The 7269-nt window shown below is 36.1% G+C and overlaps 1 pseudogene; it reads right to left on the reverse strand.

Annotated features, from left to right (window-relative positions):
* Positions 1-2524: 2524 nt before the first annotated feature.
* The window catches only part of LOC102416970, a 13054-nt pseudogene continuing 8309 nt past the window's right edge, over positions 2525-7269 (reverse strand).

Raw genomic sequence — 7269 nt, forward strand, 5'->3', positions numbered from 1 at the left:
GGATTAGACCATATCTGGCCTTGACTATAACTGTAAATTAATTAAATAGTTTAATGTTAATTTGTACTGTATCTCTTTAAAAAAAATAAATCAATTAACACTTGGTATTTGACACTACATTGATATGATTTCCAATCATAAATTCTAACTTCATGGAAAAATATACTATTTATCTCCCCTCACACCCAACTGGGTGGGAGAAGCACAGAACCCTTCAATAATTCATAAAAGCTGGGGACCTTTACTCTTCCCCAAAATACACATGGGTGCATACAGGCAAGATGTTGCAAGTAATGTCTGCTGGTTCAGGGACTCATTGAAGTCAGATTGTGCAGATTAGAACTCTTGAAATTCATGCGAAAACAAAATAAAAGATAAACTAGAATTACAATGTATTGGATGAATATAGCTTATAGATAAATTAAATGATGGCAGTAATGTAATAAGAGACAAAAGAGGGGAATTGAGAATACTCTTAAAAATACCTACACTAGCCCTGCCGGTGTGGCTCAGTGGGTGAGCATCGACCTATGAACTGGAGATCATGGTTCAACTCCCAGTCAGGGCACATTCCTGGGTTCTGGGCTCAATCCCCAGTAGGGGGCATGCAGGAGGCAGCCAACAGATCATTCTCTCTCATCACTGAACTTTCTCTCTCCCTCTCCCTTTCTCATGGTAACATTTTGTGTAACTGTAATACATGATCCCTATCAGGAAGTTGACATTCATGGTTCCCAGAGCTTATTCAGACTTAGCCAGTTTACAAGCACTCGTGTATGTGTGTGTGTGTGTATAGTTCAATGCAAATTTATCACATGTATAGTAATCACCACCACAATTCTGGCAACTAGTAATCTGTTCTCCATCTCTTCAATTTTATTTCAAGTATGTTAAATAAATGTAATCACATAGTATATGACCATTTGAGACTGACCGAGAACATACTTTTAAAATATACTTACCTATGGACTTTTTAGATAGAAATTTGTTTTAGGTTATCAATGAGTGAAATGATTAGAAAGTCCTTTATTTTGTTTTTGTTTTATTTTTGTTGAATTTATTGGGGTCTCATTGGTTAATAAAATTATATAGGTTTCAGGTATACAATTATATAATACATCATCTGCATATTGTATTGTGTGTTTACCACCCCAATCAAGTCTCCTTCCATCATCATTTATTCCCCCTTTACCTTCCACCTCCCCCTCCCTCTGGCAATCACCATACTGTTGTCTGTGTCCATGAGTCTTTCTTTTTTAGTACATAGGTTTGATTTACTCTTAGGCCTTCATGTTTCCCTTTAAGTTAGGCAATCATTTATTTATTCTTTCATCCACAAATTTACCCAGTGACTGTTACATTCCGGGTACTGTTTTAAGCACTGAACAAAATAGATTTTTTTAAAAATTCCTGTTTTCCTAGAACTAACATACTAGTGGGAAAAGACAGACACTAAACAATGAGTAAGCTAGTAGTACATAATCACATTGTTTAGTGTATTGAAAAGTGATAAATGTTCTGGAAATAAAAAAGTAATGTAGAAAACTAGTAATCACAGGAAGTGTCAGAAGGCACGCTGGGGAGGTTGCATTATTAAATAGGGTAGTCAGGGTAGGCCTCATGAACACAGTGGTAGGCAGAAATGAATGGAATGTGTAGTGAAAAGAGTTTTGTCTCATGTTTCTACTGGATTCCTGAACATCTTCCCCAACTTGTTTAAACTATAAGTAGAAACACTCCTATATCTTTGAGCAGTACCTGCCTGATAGAGTCCTTATTCACACATTTGTTACATTGTGGGCCTTTATTCTGGTATGTACATTGCCTTCTCTTCATCATGGGATTCATCTGTGATTAATTTAAACCACTTCAGAACCCCAGAAGCACTGAACTAAAAATCAGCAAGTTTCTTGAAACACAGCTGACTAATGAGGCTGTGGAAACCATAGTGAAATAGGCTACTTTTAAAAACATGAACGAAGACCCTAGAGCAAAATATGACATGGTTACCTACACTCTTGGAAGGACAGAAAAACAAAAGTTTTCTCAATAAGGTATCAGAACGGTCTTTGAAATATTCTTCTCCCTGTAGATGGGTTTTGCTGAAGTCTTCTCTCTCTCCCAGAATTTCTTGTGACTTGCCTTGGTGAGCCAGTCAACTGTGATTTGACAACTGTCGGGCACTGTTTGGAAACCTAATTGTTTCAAAAGGATGCTCTAGCAAATTGGTCTAAACTTTGAATATAAAAAATAAAGCAAAATATATCTAATTTATAATTCAGTAAGAGTTGATAGAGATGTGACCTGGTTAACTAAAAATGTAAAGTTAGCATACACACTATGTATACCATGTCTGGAATTAAAACACTGCTTGGATTTTTAATATCTTCTCTATATGATGATGCTATGATACTCTTTGTCTTTGGGGTAAGATTCACCTCTGGACTAAAGTTTACACTATTGACCTTATTTATTTTATTATTGTAATTAATTTTTAATTACAATAATACAATACATTTTAATGTTTCATTGATACTCAATTTAATTGTAGGTAAAGAAAAATTACACACTAAGGAAAACTCAGAACATTTATAATTCCTATTACATGCTTCTTGTTTTCAATTTATAATACAGGGTATCAATGCAGTCTATCTCCAAAATCATTTTAATTTTTAAATTTCAAAGTGTTTATCAAACTCCTGGCAACTAATCTAAGTACAGTTTACTCATTTTTACTAATAAAGTTTTATAATTAACATTTGCATAAGAAGCACAAATTAATGCGTATATTAAAATAGCCTCTCTAGTTAGATTTTTTTAGAATTCTTTTACACTGATTTTACTCCTCGTTTAAATCCCAGATGAACTTCAAAGGCAAATTTTTCATATTCTTTTCGAATATTTTGTCAAATCTTTCATTTTGCTCTACTGTGAAGTGATGTTTCCAGTCTCCAACGGTACCTAGAAATAAGCACATGATCAGCACCTGGGTGAGGAAGTGGCACTATCAGGGCAAGAGTTTCTTCCCACCCACTTTCATCTCCTCTTCAAGCCACGCTAAATATCTGGTAGTTCTCCATGGGTTTGATACTTCATGTTTCCTTATACAGAAATGAACTAAGAAACAAACTGAAAAATACTTCTAAAGTTCACTTTCCTTAGCTATTATGCTTTCACCAACCACTACCATTAAATTATAACCTTTATTGAGATGGTATAACAAAAGTAAAATAGAGGACTAGGTTAGAATTTTTTCATATATTTTACTAAATACCAGGCACCAAAGAAATACAAGTACCATCTCATTTCACTCATATGTGGAATTGAATGAACAAACTGAACGAACAAGCAAAATAGATTCATAGATAGAGAGCAGACAGACAACTCTGGTATGGGGTAAGTATTGGGAGTGTAGGGTGGAGAGAATGAGAAAAAAAAAAGAGAGAGAACTCATGGACATGGACAACAGTGTGGTGATTGAGAGAGAAAGAGAGGTGGGTAGAGGTGGAAGATGGGATAGGGCCGTGGTCGGCAAACTGCGGCTCGCGAGCCACATGCAGCTCTTTGGCCCCTTGAGTGTGGCTCTTCCTAAGCCTTAGGAGTACCCTGATTAGGTTAATAACAATGTACCTACCTATATAGTTTAAGTTTAATAAATTTGGCTCTCAAAAGAAATTTCAATCGTTGTACTGTTGATATTTGGCTCTGTTGACTAATGAGTTTGCCGAACACTGGGGGAATTAATGGGGATGGGGAAAGAATAAAATAAAGAGAAAATATATATACAAAAATTTAAAAAAATGACAGGCACCATACTTGGCAAACTATATCTAGCATGTAATTTAATTCTTAACACAATATCAGTATTTCTTCATTTTTAAAATTGAAAAACTGAAGGGATTAAGAAGTACAAACTGGTAATTACAAAATAGGTATGGCATGTAAAATACAGTATAGCAAATATGGCCAATAATATTGTAATAACTATGTATAGTTCCAGGTGGGTACAATAATTATTGGGGGGATCACTTCATAAATTATATAAATGTCTAACCACTATACTGCATACCTGAAACCAATATAAAATAATCTTGAATCTCAACTATAATTTAAAAAGTAAAAATACATAAATAAAAAGCTAAAGATAAAATAAGTAAAGTTGAAAAGAAAGCCCGGCCAGCAGGGCTCAGTGCTTGAGTGTTGACCTATGAACCAAAAGGTCACAGTTTGATCCCTGGTCAGGTCACATGCCCGGATTGCGGGCTCAATCCCCAATGTGGGGAGTGCAGGAGGCAACCAACCAATGATTCTCTCTCATCATTGATGTTTCTATCTCTCCCTACATCTCCCTTCCTCTCTGAAATCAATAAAAACATTTTAAAATTTAAAAAAATGAAACCCAAAGATTTCAAGTAATGAAATCAAGGTCAGAGAGTGTGTTCAGAGCTGTCATTGCTTCAGTTTTACTTGATGGAACTTAGAAACTGTCATTAAGCCAATTTTTAAATTAAGATTATTTGCCATCTTCAACTATCAAATTTTCTTGTTTAAACATTATCATTGGCATTTGGAACAGTTAGCCAGCTATTTATGGGCATGAGAATTACTTTGTATTTGGTCTAGTTAAGCAATGAGACTTAAAAGCTGATAATATATGGAACAAAAAATAAACACTTTTAAAAAATAGCAATATCAAGATCAATTTCAAGCAGATCTTCATTAATTAAGAATAAATATCCATCATCAAAATGCTAAGTTATGGATAAATTAGTGAATAAAATATGAATAAAAGAAATACAAATTATGTTCTAGAAAAATGTACATTAAAAGATCAAAAAATGTTTAATTGAAATTAAGTATCAGGGGGAAAGTATATTCATTCTTAATTCCTGGCATGTCATAGAAGCATGATAAAAATTAATTGCATGTTGTTATTGAATACTTGAATTCATAGCATATTGGTTTCAAGAAGTATTAATTTACTTTTTCCATTGAAGAAATCTGACACATGAGGAAATAAGTAACTCAAACTCCCTCCCCCACAACAAAATACATGTTGGGTTTACTTCTAGAATGTTCTAGGAGAAATAAAGAAAAACAATAATTGGAACTGTCCTGGTCACATATATACATAACCTTCAGGTAAGACTTGCTAACCATTATGCTAAGTGAAATCAGTCAGTCAGAGAAAGATAAATATCACATGCTCTCACTCATTTGTGGATTATAATGAACAACATAAACCGATGAACAAAAACAGATGTAGAGACAGAGAAGCATCGATTAGATGCTCCAAACTCAGAGGGAAGGTAGGTGAGGGTGGGGGTGAGGGGGAAAGATCAACCAAAGGACTTGTATGCATGCATATAAGCATAAGTGATGGATGTGGACAACAGGGGGTGAAGGTGAGGGCAGGATTGGGGGGATGAGGGGACATTGGGGGGATTAGGACACATTTGTAATAATCTTAATCAATAAAGGGAAAAATATGTTAAAAAAAGAGTAGGGACATGTAGACTAAAAGGAAGGAATGTAATATTGATTAATTAGGTTCAAGTGTTAGACTATGTACTAAAAAATTGTGTAGTTTCCTGGGATACTTTCCAGGGCCATTGGCACTTAAGATCTTTGATTCTCTCCAGGTTCCACATGACAGTACTTAGAAAGACTCGGTAAAAATACCCCTTAATTAGTGTAGGGACAAAGCAATCACGGAACTCTCAACACTTTTGCTTCTAAAAACCCCTGAGTATCACCTTTGCGCAGAAAATGTCCCTCATCTGTTCTTTTCCCAATTTCATGTTTTAGAATCTCATCATAATTGGCTTTTGGATCAGACTTCATGTTCTGAAATGTAGCCTGTTTTACAATAGCTTCCACATCCTCTTCACTCAGTTCTTTCTCAAGAAAACGGCTGATTTTAAGCACAGAACTTCTGAGATCCTGAAAGAATTGTGGGTATGAGAAATTATTCAGCTTACAAAGAATGCATGAGTTACATCCCAACATCTTCATCACATTTTGGAAAACTGAAGGTGATTGGATTTATTGTAAGTCTAAAGTTTGACAAAGATATATTACTTTCCTATTCCTTCTATGAAAATGAGTGCTCTGGTTGTCAGCTTGTTAGAGCTTTCTACTGTTTGATTTTATAAGGACAACTCCCCTTCATTTACTCATTCATTCATTCATTCAACTGGCACTTTTAGGAATGTTAGGTTTCAGAAACTGTGATAGGTGCTGGAGAAGTTTAAGAGAACAATAATATGCTATCTGTGCTTGTTAAGAGATTACAATTTCATGAGGGAAAGAGTAAAGCAAGTAATTAAATACAATGGCTACAGAAAAGGAAAGTCCAAGTTTGGTGGCTTCATTGGTTATTTCTACCACACACAAATTAAAGAAGAATTAACACCAATCTTCTAACTTCAAAATTTCAACAAAATCAAAGAGGAGGATATACTTCCAAACTCATTCTATAAGGCCAGCATTACCCTGATAACAAAGCCAAATGAGAACACTACAGGAAAAGAAAACTAAAAACCAATATCAGTTATGAAAGATAAGATACAGCATTGTTGCTCCGCAGACATCGGCAGGCAGCAAAAAATAAGGACACATTACTGGATCAGCTCACAGAATTGATGAAGAAGGTAAAGAAGCAAGCAGTTTCAGGAGCCCCAGGGGTTCCAGGAAGCAGACTCTAAGATTCAAGCAACAGCGGCCTCCTGATCACCACACGCTCTGCCTGGGGAACAGTTGCTGCGTCTGAAGCCTCCCTCCACCAGCCAGAAGAGCCACCACAACTGTGAACAGCACCCATCAGAGGCCCTGCTATCAACAGAGGAGCCGCTGCTACCACAACCGCCCAAGGAGCAACCACAGACCGAGGAGCCACTGCCACCCAGGGAGCAGCCACTGCCACCCAGGGAGCAGCCACTGCCACCCAGGGTCCAGCCACTGAACGATTCAACAACTAGTAATGTCAGTGAGATCAAACATGGGTAGACAAAGAAACCCCCAAAGGAAAGAAAAGGAGGACTCGCCAGAAAAGCAGCTAAGTGAGACAGAGATATGCAACATGACGGAAAAAGAATTCAGAATAAGGTTCCTAGAGTACATGCACCGGATGTTCAAGAAGCAAGAAGAAACAGATGAAAAACTCAACTACGTATGCAAGAAGCTAGAAGAAACAGGTGAAAAAATCAACAACTTAAGTAAGTCCCAAGAAGAAATGAAGAGCGACATAGCTGCAATGAAAGATAAGAT

The sequence above is a fragment of the Myotis lucifugus genome, unplaced genomic scaffold (assembly GCF_000147115.1).
Source record: "Myotis lucifugus unplaced genomic scaffold, Myoluc2.0 scaffold_4015, whole genome shotgun sequence".
NCBI lineage: Eukaryota > Metazoa > Chordata > Mammalia > Chiroptera > Vespertilionidae > Myotis > Myotis lucifugus.